At 36.8% G+C, this 16,351-nt stretch overlaps 1 protein-coding gene across 2 annotated transcripts in view; it reads right to left on the reverse strand.

Moving 5' to 3' along the window:
* Positions 1-16,351, reverse strand: part of PDZRN4 (PDZ domain containing ring finger 4) — a 364,845-nt gene that overhangs the window by 20,962 nt on the left and 327,532 nt on the right. The gene's annotated exons all lie outside the window — the stretch shown is intronic.

Genomic DNA, 16,351 nt, shown 5'->3' on the forward strand with positions numbered 1-16,351 from the left:
TGAAGGGAGAGACACCAGCAGTCATATGGGCAGAGGCAATGATTCAAAATGCAGCCGTAAATGAACATGGGAACACATTTACTGAAACACATGGCTAAGGGGCTTGAAATGTCAGTCCTTAGGTAATGTGTATTGAATCTATTTCCTGATTTATGTTCAGTAAAATTATAATAAATTTCAGTGTACTTCATTTTTCTATGATGAAATAGACTTGTACTACTCTCAGAAACAGGCGACTTTAGGATAATCTCTTAATTCCAAGCACTAAAAGACAAATTGATGTTCTCATCATGGAGAACTTGTTCCTATTGGATGAAGAATATCAAATTCTTTAGTAAATGATGAGATAGAATGAAATAAATTTACAATGGAAGAGGAATGTGGATTAAGTTTCTGGAACTTGTGGGAGTTGCAAATTTGTCTGTCATGCTCAGAGTTCTTTCTCTTGGTCCTAGAACAGGGATAGGCACACGGCAGGCACTCAGTAAGTCCTGGCTGAAGGGTGCCGGGTTTTATATCATATCCTTCCTGCTGTTTGTAACTTTTTGTAAAAAAAAAAATAATTAAGTAGTTTAATTATGGAAATGGGACATGGATTGTGTGTATGTGTATATGTGTGTGTGTGTGTGTACATGCATGTGTATATGTGAATGAAAAGAAGGTTATGAAGTTTGATTATAGTAAGAATCTATTTAACTGTGTTTTATCTGAAACAGTTGCCAGGACTAAATAAAGGAAAAGTCACTTAACTTCACACAAGAGGATATTTTCCAATATGCTCTGCTACACTTGAAGAAGGCTCTTCCCTTTCAATTTGGTATCTCAGTGAAGGCTTTGTCATTGGAAAATAACCATTGGATTTTAATGACATGCTATAAACCATAGGTAAATCCTTAGCAAGGGGAGACCATCATGAGCTCTAGTGACCAATAATTTCATAGCTGATAGCAAACAAAACCAAATTTAGATCCTCTGTCTGGAGATATGTACTGCAAATTGGTAAATTCCATGAAACCGTGAAGAATGAGTTTCTAACTGGTGAAAAAGGGCATGTTGCATGCTAAACAGTAAAGAAAAAAGGTGGGAAATCCTTTCACCTTGGGGAAGAGTAGGAACCAGTGGGATGATTTGACACCGGAAGTAAATCATTATACACCAAGCAAAGGTATTTTCAAAACTGGCCATAATTAATGCTTCCAGAGGGAAAGAACACTTGAGTGAAACTGTAACATTAGGAAGAAATTACAGCAACAAAAGAGCTTCAATTACAGCAGTGCAGTATACAGTTAAGGAGTAAAGAAGCTTATGATTCCTAAGAGACCTACAAGGAAGCCTAAACACTCCATAAAGAACTGAGATTGGGACCTTTAAATTACAGCAAATGAGGAGCTGTAGTCAAAGCTGAAATGCATTGACTTTCAGTGTCCTTCCACTAGCAGGGGAGAAACTCCCTGTACTGTGGGAAGACACTTCTAGAAGGAGCTTTGGTTTTGTGAGTGTTTTCCCTACATTCTCAATGCTATGCCATGGTGTTGGTGTTTGTTTAGAAGATGAATGATGAAATGCTCTGCAATAAAAACAAACCAATGTATTAAGATAAGAAGGGCAGAATCCACCCATATGACTTCAGCACCACACATCAGAGCACCTACTCAAGAGTCACAAGGAAAAGAAGACTAAGATCTTGGGCCAACATAAGTTTTCAATATCGACATCATACTGGACCTAAGCAAAACTGTAGAATAGGTCTCAAAGTTACCTGTAACATCTTCCATTTTAATATCCCATTTTAAAGACACTCCATACCCTCCTATTTCTTTCTAACTGCCCGAAGTTCCTAGAGACCTGCCTATCTAGGCAGCCACTGGAATTTCAGGTTTGACATCTTATCTATCCCCTAGCAAAATTGGGCATATAATGTTATCTTCTATTCTCTCACAAGTAGCTCTGAGGATATAAAGAAAATTGATAAATTATTTCTTAGAGAGATTATCGTTAATAATTATTTTTTATTAGATTTTTATTTTTGATTCCAGTATGGTCAACATATGGTGTTATATTAGTTTCAGGTGTACAATTTAGTGATCCAACAATTCTATACATTACTCTGTGGTCATTGTAATAAGAACAACCTTAATCCCCATCATCTATTTCACCCATTCCCCCACCCACCTCCCCTAAGGCAACCATGTATTTGTTCTCTATAGTTAAGAGTCTGATTCTTGTATTAATAATTATTTTAAATGTTGCCCACTTCAGGTTTGGTTCATACTAATAAAGACTGGAAATACAAAGCCTTAATTCAAAGGACTGAACTTGCGGTGGGAGGATTCCAGGCTCTAAAGGAGGCTCAAGTGAGATTTCCTGCATTCCACAAACCATCCAACACCAGTGCCAAATGTGGACTTGCCATTAGTTCTCTGGTTGAGAATGTTTCAGACATTGCATATTTCATTTTAGCACAACAGAAGCATACATTTTAGAATCAAAGTTCCTTTAATTCTATGATGAGATAACTTCTAAGCAGCTACCTGTAGAGCATTTTTTTGTATGAGGCAAAGGTGGCTTTGTAAAGCCTGATTACCTGAAAGAAATTCTCTAGTACAGGTTTAATTTAGTATTCCTTTCACAAAGCACACAAGCCTCTGACTTCTGAAGAAACAACCTCCTGGTAATAGAGAATGTTTTCCCTAACAACTTTCATACCTTTCCCTCTGTTACTAGGAAGCTGTTTGATGAAAAACATAAAAGTGAAATGCTACCTCTGTACATTTTCTCCACAGAGACAATTCACAGGTGTATACGAATCAAAGCCAGGCATGCACGATGGCGCTGCTAACCATCCTGAAGTCATTTGTGACTGGAGTAGAAAAATCACTTCATATACCTGGTAAAACTACATTCATTTGGCTTAAATGTGCTTTAAGATGCTATGTTCTAGGAATATGTATCAGGTCCCTTTCTTTTTATCTTTTTTTTTTTTTCTTTATTTTTGAGACAGAGAGAGACAGACCATGAGCAGGGTAGGGTCAGAGAGAGAGGGAGATACAGAATGTGAAGCAGGCTCCAGGCTCTGAGCTAGCTATCAGCACAGAGCCTGACGTGGGGCTCGAACCCACAAACTGCAAGATCATTACTTGAGCTGAAGCTGGACACTCAACCAACTGATCCACCCAGGCGCCCCTCAAGTCCCTTTAAAAAATAAAATCACAGTGTCTAATCCTGTGAGAAACTGATTGCATGGAGACTGAGGGTGGAGTAGAAGGTTAAAGTCAATTAGTAAAGCTTGCTGTGAAATGTCCTTCCAATCATAGAAAGAATGGGATTTATATAAATAGGTTGCCCTACACTACTGTAAAATTTTTGCATATTTTATTATTGGGTCTAAAGAGAAGCCAGGAACTTAAAAAGAAAAAAAAAATCCATACTTTTGCTTTCTAGATACAACTATGTTGTTGGAGGAAGAATGGGGCTTCCAAGTACCTATGATGGCTTTTTAGGCAAATTGTTTCCAAACTCAAAAGAGTTCTGAGGCCCATGCCGTGAAGACAGAGGCAGTCAGTACGATGTAAGTCTGAAGATGAACCAGGGTCAGTCAGGATGGTCATTTATGTCAACTGATAATCACAAGAAACAGGGGATACAGGGGTCTATTGTGCTCATATCTTCCTTTTTATTTTATTTTACTTTACTTTATGTTCCTGGTTTATATTTATCAGACAAGAGATGCCCTACTATACAAGCTTAGTATTAATCATATATCCTTGTCTTACATTTTGTAGTGTTGATTAGTAACTAGTGGAATACCATGCTGAGTTGTTCCAATGAAACATTTATTTAAAAAAAGAAATAATGGGAATTATAAAAACTTTAATTCCCACATCTAAGGGAAGCTAGATAGTCTTCTGTGAAAATACGGCTTCAATATCATTATCTCAGTAGTGGAAACCAGGTATAATACTTAGCAAGAAATAAATAATAAAATCCCAGAATCCCCACATCACTATGGCAACAACAGGCTCACACACCCATCTCCAAACACCTAAAATAAGCTGCTGCAACTGGTAAATAAATCATGTTTCTATAGAAACAATAGGGTAAAAGCGAGGTCATATGGTCACATCTTTCCACTAACATCCTTAACCTCAGGTCTTTAGTCAACTACTTTTTCTTTAAAAAAATTTTTTTAATGTTTTATTTATTTCTGAGAGAGACAGAGAGAGAGAGGAGAGAGAGAGAGAGAGAGACAGACAGACAGACACAGCGTGAGCAGGGGAGGGTCAGAGAGAGAGACAGAGACACAGAATTGGAAGCAGGCTCCAGGCTCTGTGCTAGCTGTCAGCACAGAGCTCGAGGGGAGGCTCGAACCCACAAACTGTGAGATCGTGACCTGAGCCAAAGTAGGGCGCCTAACCGACTGAGCCACCCAGGTGCCCTCAACTACTTTTTCTTTCTCAATTATATTGTTGTGAAATGTGGCAGCTTTTAATACTCTAGTTTTCTCCTCTTAGGAACTTTCTGGATTCTTTGGGAAATAAAAGAAATCACATTCTTCTAGGCCCAGGTTATCTGCTTCTCATTGTGTTTTGGATCACCTCAGGAAGTCATAATTTTCCCATTTTAAATGAACTTTATAGCTTAACAAAAAATTAATTTTGTTTATATTGTTAATCAAGTGAGGGTAGGTTCATGATCCCAGTAATCAGTAGTCAATATCATAAATTCTGGACCAGGAATAGAAATAGGAAACTTAAACTGAAGGTATGCGAGAAGTGATATCCCAATTATGTATTGTTACCTCTGCTGCGTCAACTAGAAAATCATTCTAACTGTATGAACAACTGTTTTCTTTTTTTAAAAAAAGTTTATTTATTTATTCATTCTTTTATAGTTTATTGTCAAGTTGGTTTGCATATAACACCCAGTGCCCATCTCAACAAGTGCCCTCCTCCATGCCCATCACCCTCCTTCCCATTTCCCCTTCCCCATCAGTCCTCAGTTTGTCCTCAGTATTCTAGAACTGTTTTTTAATACCCTCTCACCCAGTCCTGCTCCATCTAAAGCAAAGAATGACGGCACATGAGGAAACTAGGGAAAATCTCTGTTTATGTCAGTAATTTTTTTGTTGTATCTTTTGAGAAAACTGCAGTTGCTTTTAGGTGTTAGGGTCATGTGGCTTACCTTTATAAACATCCTGAAGTCCAGGATTATTCACAGCTGACTCTTGAGTTTTAGACAAAATGGAAATGATCATTTATTAGCTTACTAATGTCACTGCTAAATACCTACAGGAATTTGTGGCTGGGTTTTCTGATTTATATGTTAGTTTTTGGGAGAGGAGGTCTTCATCAAAATTGTTCAACATGCCATAAACAATGTGTAGAAAAAACTCTTCATAAAAAGTCATTGCCATAATTGCTTTTCTTTTAAAATATCCATTTTCAGCACTCCACTATCTGATTAGCACATATGCTCTTGAATCGCCACTTCAGCATGTTTACTCTTTCACTAGACCTTGAATCTACTGACTCTTCCACTTTTCACATTCAATAATTCCTTCATGCCCTCCTATTGTTACTTGCACACCTTGGAACCACACTTACCCATGACAATCTTTCCTAAAAATCTACAACTCCGTTGTCATTCTCTGCTTTCACCATATCATCCAGCAAAAAGTCAATCATGGGTAAACTCAGATATTACTTCCCCGTGTTCCTACCTGGGCAGCTGCATGGTCCTGGAGGAAACCGCACAGCTATGCTGACCACACTGACTCTTTCACTGTAAATTCATTACCAGAAATCTCAAATGGACCATCAGTGCTGCCCGACAATCACATTATACCTCCCTTGTCAAGTTACTCCTCTTTTCTCAAATTTCCAACAGGACCTACTCACTTTCAGTTGATGACCTCTTTGATTCACAGCCCATTGGACCCTAGATTATTATTACCTCAACCTTCCACTCTCCTAGACTGGTATTTTATACCCCTTTTCTTTGCAAATCTGTTACAGTGTCTTCTGTCTATTCACTTTCAGTCAATATCCTGTCCCATGCTTCACGGAGAAAAAAGAAACTATGAAATAGAAACTGCTGTTTCTTCCTTCCACTCAATGCATCAATCTAAATTCACCTCTATCTGTGCTGTGGGCTGTCCCTTTATTATAATGAAAACAACTCTCTCAAAGACCAATGTCTCTACCTATGCTCTACAAACCACTCCTTTAAAAAATTTGTTTCACGAGTATTTCTCTTTCAGTTTTTCCCTTTCTCTTGTATTGACAGTTTCTCTTTCCTCATTAGATCATTATCATTGACATGCACACACTTTACAAAGCATTACTATCATTCACATGGGATGAGGCAAGAGGAAATCCAATATATCTGGGATGCTGGTCAGCTCTAGTTTGGGGCCTGCTGGAAGAATCTAATAAAAATGTGTCGGAAGAGATAATAGAATTGACTCTGGTGTTCACCAAGTCCAAATTTCCAAGCAGAGAACACTGACTACAGAAAGACTACAGAAATAGGAAGCAGCCAGCATGCCAAGTTACAAGAGCTTTAGGTAGTTAACGTGTGTGAATCTAAGGGTTTAAGACTGGGGTGGGTGAGGGGCCATGGTGAAAAATAAAACGGGAGACATCGACAAGGGCTATATCATGGAAGGATGGCCACATCATACTAAATAATTTGGATTTTTCACAAGGTAAAGAGGAGTCACTGTAAAAGAAGTAACAGTCTGATTTGCAGTGTGGAAAAATGGCTTCAGCAGAAGCATTAACAGGTGAGTTCAGGGTTTAAGAGACAGGAAGCCTAGTGGGGATGTTACCAGTTTATGCAAGAGAGGATAAGGGCTTTGAGGAGAGCAGTGTCTTATCAGTTTTTAACACAATTACTATTATTTTCATTTTATTGATGAAAAAAATGAGGCAAAGAGAGAAGCAAGTAACTTGCTCAAAGTCACACAGGAAGTCAGAGGCAGAGCTGGGATTCAAGTTTAGCTCAAAAGCCAAGCCTGAATTCTCAACAGCTCCTTCCTCTAGTTCCATATAAAGTTCTTTCTCATTTTCGGGTTCTCAGCTTAAATGATAGTTTCTGGATGGTTTCCCTCCCCATTTCTCTTTCTTAAGTAAAGCCCCTAAAATTCTCTATCAGAATTTTACTGATGCTTCCTAACTTCTTTAAAAGTATTATCACTTATATTTTCCCTTTTTATTAGCAAATTTGTATTTAACTGAGTTGCTTACTTTTTTAAATTGCCTGTTTCTTTTTCTGTTCTATAAGCAGTTCTTTGCGATGTTTATTGTTATATCCTACAATCCTTAGATATGAAACAAAGAATTTCAGCTCTTGATGATGGTGTCAGGCTGTCTTGTTTACATTCTCAGTACCAGCATGGTCTGGAAACAAGAGTGAAGTCCCGTATGCATTTGTTGGATGAGTTAACTGCTGTAGGAGGTTGAGACGCAGGCTGAAATAGCTTTTTCTATATTTGTACCTCAGTATAATAGTGTTAGATTCAATAGGATACATTCAGAAAGCTGTAATAACAATAGATGTGACTTCATCTCTTATAATCTCTGCCAACAAGAAAACTAACCTTGCAAGTTAACTGAAAATAAATGAAAATAATCTGTGAATTACTCAACCTAAGATTTCCTCTAGCAGATCAGCTTTTACTTATTCACTTCATTCACTTGACATCTTCTTAGCACCTGCTATGTGGCCAAGAACTATATGCAGCATTAGAAACTTTTATGTATCGACCACTGGATTTATGCATCAACATTATTCATGAGTATTTACAAATTATATTTCATTTATTTTTATAAAAATATGACAGGCTGATCCACTGTATATATGTATACAGGTAAATATGATGCATTGTATCTGGCAGTCCTTTTTTCTCTCTTTGGAAACATGAGCCTAAATTTCTTGTGCAGAATTACATCTTTCTCATTCTATATGTTTTTGGGACTGATTCCAGCTGCAGGGGCAGGCATGTGACCTAGATATTAGCAGATTAGTGTATTTTATTTCCTTAGCTTTAGCAATTGTTTTAAGGATGGGTATTTGATCCACTTCTAGCCTATCAAAATCAGGCCCAAGACTTGTTGAAACTATTGGGAAAAGAACACTGGTCTTTCCTGTTGTACTTAAACTTGCAAGAATGTATATCAAGAGCATCTCAAAGCTTTACCTTACACAATATACAGAGCCAGAGGATGGATTCAATAAAGAAAAGATAAAAGGCAAAAGATGGAGAAAGATTAAAATTTAGTGGCATCAGTTGAGCCTTCAAATCAAGTTATGCCTGAAAGAACAAACTCTTTGAATTTTCAGTTTGGTATGCCACTGTATCTCCTTTCTTTCTTTAAGCATTTGTTTTGTGTCTTCTGTCTCTTGGATGAGAGCTCCAATTAATTTTAGTAGATATTATAATTTCATTTTATAGATAAGGGCCAGCATTAAGTAATTTACCTAAGGTCACTTGGTAACTATTTTTCTAAATCAGAAATTGAACACAGGTTTTTGTTTTGTTTTGTTCTACTTGAAAACTTTTTTTTTTTTTAAATTAATACACTTTTCTAGTCCAATGGTCAGTTAAGAGCTCATTGTCTAGACTGAGGCACAGCATAGAAGAACTCATGATGGTGCAGTGTGGTATGTGGTAAGCAGAAGGGTTGTACCTTTAAATAGGATGTCAGGGTAAGCTTCATCAAGGAGAAGGTGTTGCGACAGAATCAGGAAGGAGATGAGGAATTTAGCCATGTGGTCATGTGGAGGAAGCAACCCAGGCAGTAGGTACATTCAGAGGAAATGCCAAGAGCATGCCTGACAGGTTGGAGGAAGAAGCCAGATGGCAACCTCTCTAGAGCGGGCAGTTGAGGGTGGGTAGGAGGTCAGATCACAGAGGTGAAGGGGCTCCAAAAGATACAGGTCCAGGAAGGCCTTATAAGGACTTTGGTTTTACTCCACATGATGTGGAAAGCCTTTGGAAGTGTTTGTCCAGAGGAGTGACTGATCTGGCTTCACTGATATGTCTTGGCATTCATCAGATGTGTGGTAACTACTTTTTTCTTAAATTGCATATCTTATCTGAAACCATACTTCCTTTATTTTTTAACTCTGAAAGTTATAACAAGAATGGCAAACATTTGCTGTGTTGGATAAGTTGCCAATCACTGTATATTGATTACCCCATGTTGCCTGTTACAAGTTTAAGCAGTAGCTATTACTATCTCCACTTTATAAGTAAGGAAACAGACTAGTGAGATTAAGTGACTTATTCGAGGACCTTACACCACACAAGTGGCAGAGCCAATGTTCATACCCAGGCAGTTTGTCTCCAGACTCATGGTCCTTAACCACAGTGGGAAAACACACATCCTCTCCCTCCACCCCCTGCCATAAACGAGATGAGCCAAGAATCAAGAGGTGAGCCAAGAGAGGAAAGGTTCTAGAGAGAAGGTACCCTTTCTATGGAGGATGAATTCAGGGTGGCTACAGCAAAGGGTACTCAGGTGATTACTGAGATAATGCTAGAGAGGTAGTGAGGTAGAACAAGTTCTGCAATGTCTCGTAATGGAAGTCCTGGCCAGACACAGGGAAGGGAGGTCAGTATGAAAGTGTATGAGCCTTCTCTCATACATAAACCATGAACAGAAATTAGGACAACTGAGAGAAAGCAAGGACACGTTTTCCTGATATTCAACTAAAACAGAAGCATAAATTCGCCCTATTTTATTTTTAATATTAATTTTTTTTATTTTTTTAATTTATTTCTAGGAGAGAGAGAGAGACAGCGTGAGCAGGGGAGGGTCAGAGAGAGAGGGAGACACAGACTCTGAAATAGGCTCCAGGCTCTGAGCTGGCAGTCAGCACAGAGCCCGACGCGGGGCTAGAACCCACGAACCACGAGATCATGACCAAAGCGAAAGTCAGACACTTAACCGACTAAGCCACCCAGGAGCCCCAATATTGATTAATTTTTAAGGAAAGTAATATAAACATAATTTATTTTGTAGTTATTTGGGAGGGATTGTAGACATAGTTTAACTTGCCCTCCACCTCGTATCGACATAAATGACTTTCTCACGCTCACTGGGTAATTCAGTGGCAGAGGTGGGGGTGGAAACCAGGCCTCTCGACTTTCATATAATTGCTTTTTTCTACTCGTATCTCTCCGGTTCTTCTATTATTCTTTAAGTCATTCTCTCCTGATATTGAGGGTAGGGGACATGTAGGGAGAAGAGTGTGTTGTGAGTGCAAAACCATCCCGGGGGATGAGAGAAGCTGATGGAAGCCTGTGACACAGGTGGGATGTGTAGAGGCAGGAACCAGGTTGAGCAGCTGATGTGAGCTGCACCATACACTGAACCAGGGTGATGAATAGAGGACTCTAGAAGGGAAGGGCTTGAGTTGAATTTTTTTTTTTTTTTAGTATTCTCTCAACCCTGCACATGTACAGTAAATTTAGAAAGATGGAACAGTGCACTAACTTGCATACAAAAGTGCTGTGCATTCTCTGAGAGGTTCAAACACCTGTTACCATTGAGATAATACTACGTTTATCATCCAGCTGTCCCTATTGTGTCACTGCTCCTGGCATTTGTAAGCTATCTTTTCTTTGAATTACTGAAAAACCACCTTTTCAAAAGAAAGCATTAACAACATTTCTTTGATGTTGTTAGCAATGCGCTTACTGCAATGTAAATAGTTGAAAAGGACAGGGTAAACCTTTGTGCCTTGGTAGGTCCCTGATTCAATGACCGTGCTTTCTGTCATGCTTTTGAGCTGGCCGTGTTTTCAGTAAAGGAGATCAGCCAAAGTGATACCACCCATTGTTTAGGATGCTGTTTTAAAGTAAAAAAAAAAAAAAAAAAAAAGTGTTTTGAAGGAGCAGACATTTACTTGAGAAAGGCAAAATATGTTTTACATAAATAGAAGGGATAATCTATAGCTAAGTGAGGTGGTGGAGTAAGCACTGGAAAGGAATACAGGCTAAATCCAAACATTCACAAAATGATCTTCAGGAACATCTTCCAGGGAAATTAGTAAACTAGGTAGGGCTGAAATAGGTTATAAATATGAACTTTAGCTGACATGTTATGGTGGTTATCACTGCTTTATCTTAATGGGAAACAATGTCATCAGCAGTCAGCATTTTGGAACACTGGAAGCCCTGTGAAGTATTTGGCACAGAGAGTGAGACATTGCCTGCCCCTCAGGGGACAACATATATGGGTACGTTCAAACTGGTGAACAAGGCAGAACGTAGAGGTACAGAGTGGTAATCTAAGATAAACCCAAGAATGAGTATATTTTGGTTTTGGTGAGACTGAAAGACAGCTCCCAAGGGCACAGAGTTTAGCAGAGATGGTAGATTTACTGTAAACCTGGGCTAAAGATCAATGTAAGGAAAGCGTCTGGGACATGTTAACAAAAACTACTTTCTGAACTTGCATGGAGATATTAATCTAAATGTATCAGCTAACATTCCATTTATGTTTTCATGTTGGGTCAATATGTTGATATGCAATGACATTTTCTGGTGAAAAATAATGCAAACCACTGTTTTCTTCAGAGATGGGGCAGATTAATTCTAAAAAAAAATGCACAGAAACTACAAAGATTTTACATTATTAAACATATTATGGAGTAAATTTGTTCCTGTAAGTGGATGAACGTAAGTTGTCTTTTCATATTACTATATCGTTATACCCAATGTTTAGGACATCAGTTGAAATACGATCGAAGAATGAATTCAATTTTTGTCTTATTATGAAAATCCAAAATATTGTCTACCTTACTATAACCACACAAAAATATGTACTTTATTCTAGCATTTGATGATCAGTAAGAAATTTGACCCACAAGATTAATTATTAAAAGATGCTTGAAGTTCCACATCTCCAGATTAGTACCGTGTGTATACTAATAATAGTTTTGTTTTGTTTTGTTTTGGTAAATATATACTAATTGCAGGTGACAGCTGGTCCCAAATCCATGCATTATTTCATACTTCATAGGTCCTACATTTAGCTACTGGTCATAATCCCAAAGTGTCCAAAGAACTCATTTGATAGCACCAATTCTAGATTTTTCCTCTTCCCTTTCTTCTTTTTGGAGCTAGCCCTCCTCGTTATTTTTTAATGCCAGTCTATCAAGATACATGAAATGCACTGTGTCTTTATTGTACTGGCAATCAAATCCTAATAACATGCATTAAAACCAATTAGTAGACCTGAATATCTCCTGATCTGATGAATGAGAAAAGGAGGGTCTACATTTATCTTTTTCAGATATTATACATTGAATTCCAGACTGGGAGACGCCCGTGCTTATGTTGACACAACAGAAATTTGTCAATCCTCCTCAGAACTTCTTTTTATTTGAAAAGCATTCAGGAACTTTTCCAGTACGTGTTATTAAGGAAACATAAAAGGAAGATTAGCAAAGCAGAAGAAGAAGGGGAAATAAATAAACCTGTTGACAAGATGAACTTTATTTCCATCAGCTGGTTACTGAAGCAGGAAATGCAGGCTTTTCTAATGAGGCACTGGGCTATTATTGCAAGTCTTTTCTAAGCTATTTTATAGTAAGGGCTAGAGAGCTTTGCCTGTGGTCATCATAACAGGAAAAGGTGCAAGACTTTTAAAACCTGTCAAGATCCCATAAATGTCACCATGATTGTTCTCCAGTTTTTTGTGTGTTCTTGTTCTTGTTTAGTAAAGTAGCACTTTTATATAATTGAATGTGTCCTCGTATCTCCACTGATATTGCTCATCTAACCAAGGAACTTAAACCTTAAAAATAGACCTATTCCAAAATACAACAACAGGTCATAGAATGTTGAAGCTTTTGCTTTACTTGACATTTTACCTTTTCTCCAAAAAATTCAAGATATTTGATAATTTTTTTAAGTCAAGAAGCAAGGTATGAATTTTTAACTCATTCTTAGAAGGGAGAAAATTCATTTTGGGGAGAGAAGTATGCACATTCTTAAATATAGGAGGAGTTCCCACAAAACACATATAACATTATTTAATGGCATAATTTCATACACACATATTTTCTAAATTTACTCACAACTCCTCTGTCTCCACTGGACTCATAATTAAACAGTGGATTGTGATAACACTATTATTATGGTAAGTATCTTACCATCTCCTTTTAAAAATGGCAAATGCATGCTGTTTTAGACTTTCGTGAGCTGGTAAATTTTCATAAAGATGTATACATTCTCACACATACATATTGGTTTTTATTCCTGATGGTTTAATTTCCCCAGTGATGGATGCATAGGTATATAATTGTATGTTTGCATCATCATGATGCCAATTTATGTCATTTTAAAAGAAACTGAATAGTATTTTATGACACTGGATAGAAGAAATACTCAGGTTAATTTTAAATGTTTTATTTATATTTACCATATTTATTAAAATTATTTCATGGTTCTTTGCCCAACTGCTTTATGAACTGGTTTTTCCTTGGGCCTTTGAAGATAAGCATGTTTCTCCATTTGTTGTTAATGTGATTAGTGTGATCATTTTGGCCACCTGAAAATTAACTTCAATCATGGCATTATGTATTTTGTATGTGGTTTGGTAGCCACATACAAAAACATCATCAAAATTAACCTGAAGTATATCAGCATCCATTCACTATTGTATAATTCATAATAGCAAAATATCATAAATGTCCTCAGTGTCCACAATATGGGAATTCTTAAATAAGAGAATATCTAAACAATGGAATTACTGACTCCAAAGAACTTTTGTAACATGGAAAATGGTCATGATAAATACTGGCAGAAACAAACTTGAACTTTCTGGGTGGAGAAACCCAGGCTCAAAGGGCCCAGAGATAAAGTGAGAATAAAAATAAGCTTGCAGCCAAATTTCATAAAATACACAAGAAACTGCACTAAGAGTGAAATTTCACAGGAGAAAAAAATTCAACAAGTATCACGTTTGCAAAGATATTACAAATATATAGAAGGAGATTTAATGAAAAAATAGAAAAAATTCCAAATATGAGACAAGGGTGAGCATAAAGCTAACTAATATAAAAAATAAGTTATAGAAATCCCTTTTTTAATTTTTAAAAAAATTTAAAAATTTTTTTAATTTATTTTTGAGGGTCAGAGAGAGACAAGATGAGCAAGGGAGGGGCAGAGAGAGAGAGGGAGACACAGAATCTGAAACAGGCTCTAGGCTCTAAGCTGTCAGCACAGAGCCCAATGCAGGGCTGGAGCCCACTAACTGCGAGATCATGACCTGAGCCGAAGTTGGATGCTTAACCGACTAAGCCACCCAGGTGCTCCATAGAAATCTCTCTGAGGAGAGAATTACTCAATTAGAAATTAGTGAGCTAGCAGATAGACTTGACAAAATTATCTACAATGCACACAGAGGCAAAGAAATGAAAAATAGGAAATAGAAGTTAAGAAATAGAGATTAAGGCTGAGAATATTCCAGAACTGATGAAAACAATTAATCCTCTAATCCAGGAACCAGTATCTTTATTGTGAATTGTACCTGTATCGTGTATGAGTAAATATATGATGGGATTGTATTACTGTTGTGCTGAGGCAAACATCTGCTAATCTAGAGTTCTATATCCAGGGGAAACATCTTTTTTAGAACAAACTTAAAGATATTTTTATATAAACAAAACCCCCAAATATTTTGCCAATAGCACACTCTTCCTACAGGAAGAATATTTCAAGTTCAGAAGGCAAATTCTGGAGTAACATGTGAGATGAAAAAATAAATGAAAAGATAACCTAAACAAATATGGAGTGCATATAACAAGTTATATTGTGTGTAATGGATTACAGGGTTAAAATAAGGCCAGAAAACGTTAAAATGTTTATAAAGTTAACACATAAATCAGGAGGCATGTGGTTAGAGTTTAAGTGTCCTTGATTCCCTGTATTCTTGTTTAAGGGGAGGGTTAAAATATTACTTAATTATAAAAATTGGTAAATTAAGATGTCTAAGGTAAGAACTAAAAGAATAGAAATATATATTCTCATCTGGTGTAAGGGAAAATACGGAATGAGAAAAACAGATCATCAATTCACATAAAAGTTTAACAAGGAGAGATAAAGAAACAGGAGAGAGAAAACAAATGAAGAAAAGTACAGTGTAAGATAATGAAATCAAGTCCAAATTTACAAATAACTACAACAAATATAAACAGACCAAATGACGTAGTTATAAGACATAAAATGACAAAACAGAAATGCAAACAAACCACCACCAGCGCTAAGGCAACAACAATGCAGCTACACAAAACTTGTAGAAGAACACTTGTAGCAAGAGGTGCTAAGAAACACATGGGGAAACATAAGAGTTCAGAAAAGCTGAAAGTAAAAGTGGCCAAGGTATGTCGTGAAATACCGAGAAAGCTGGGTAGCTATGTTAGCAATATGATAATATATACTGTAGAACAAAGGTCATCAAAGAAATAGTCACTGCATATTTTTTAAAGAAAAGTTAAATTGATCAGGAAGAAATAAACATTCTGTACTCAGATGCACCTCAAGTTATGACTTCAAGTTGCAAAAAAAATAAATACGACACAATTAGAGATAGAGTTTGGCAAATCTATCAGTATAATGGTTATTCACAGGTAGATCAGGCAATATAGGTTTAAGGATATAGAATGTTTGAACAATATAATTAACAAGCTTGATCTAATGTATAATTACAGAATATTATTCTCAATAAATGCAGAATATATATATTATTTTCAAGCATGAATTAATCAATTCTGAAAAGATTCTCCTTAACAATAATACCAAACACATTAAATTTAATTTGTGGTAGGCCATGTTTTAAGCACTTTACAGTGCATTTAATTCTCATGATTCTAAAGGTTTGGTCTATAAATATCCCCATTTTACATATGAGAAAATTGAGACGCAAAGAGGTTAAGTGATTTTCTCAAGGCAGCGCAACTGGAAAAGGGAAGAACTGGATTAGAGAGTCTGTGCTCATATTTACTATGTAATATTGCAGAAAAAATAGCAACTGTTAAGAATAAAGCTAATAAAAAGATGTGTGAGCACCTTATGGAGAAAATTATAAAACCTACTGGAAGATATTAAAGATGAGAGAAAAAGAGAGCTCATGTTCATGAACTGGAAGAATCAATACCACAAAGAGTTCATTCTTTGCAAACTGATGAAGAAATTCAAATTCCCTATAACATTGTTATGGGCTTGCACAGCTAATTAAGAAATTTATATGAACTGCAAAGGCCAAAGCATACTGAAGACACTTGTGAAGAACAGGGTAACAGTATTATCCAGTCAGCTACCAGGACTTCTAATAAA

This window comes from Hyaena hyaena, unplaced genomic scaffold, assembly GCF_003009895.1.
Source record: "Hyaena hyaena isolate Hyena2069 unplaced genomic scaffold, ASM300989v1 scaffold_334, whole genome shotgun sequence".
Taxonomy (NCBI): Eukaryota; Metazoa; Chordata; class Mammalia; order Carnivora; family Hyaenidae; genus Hyaena; species Hyaena hyaena.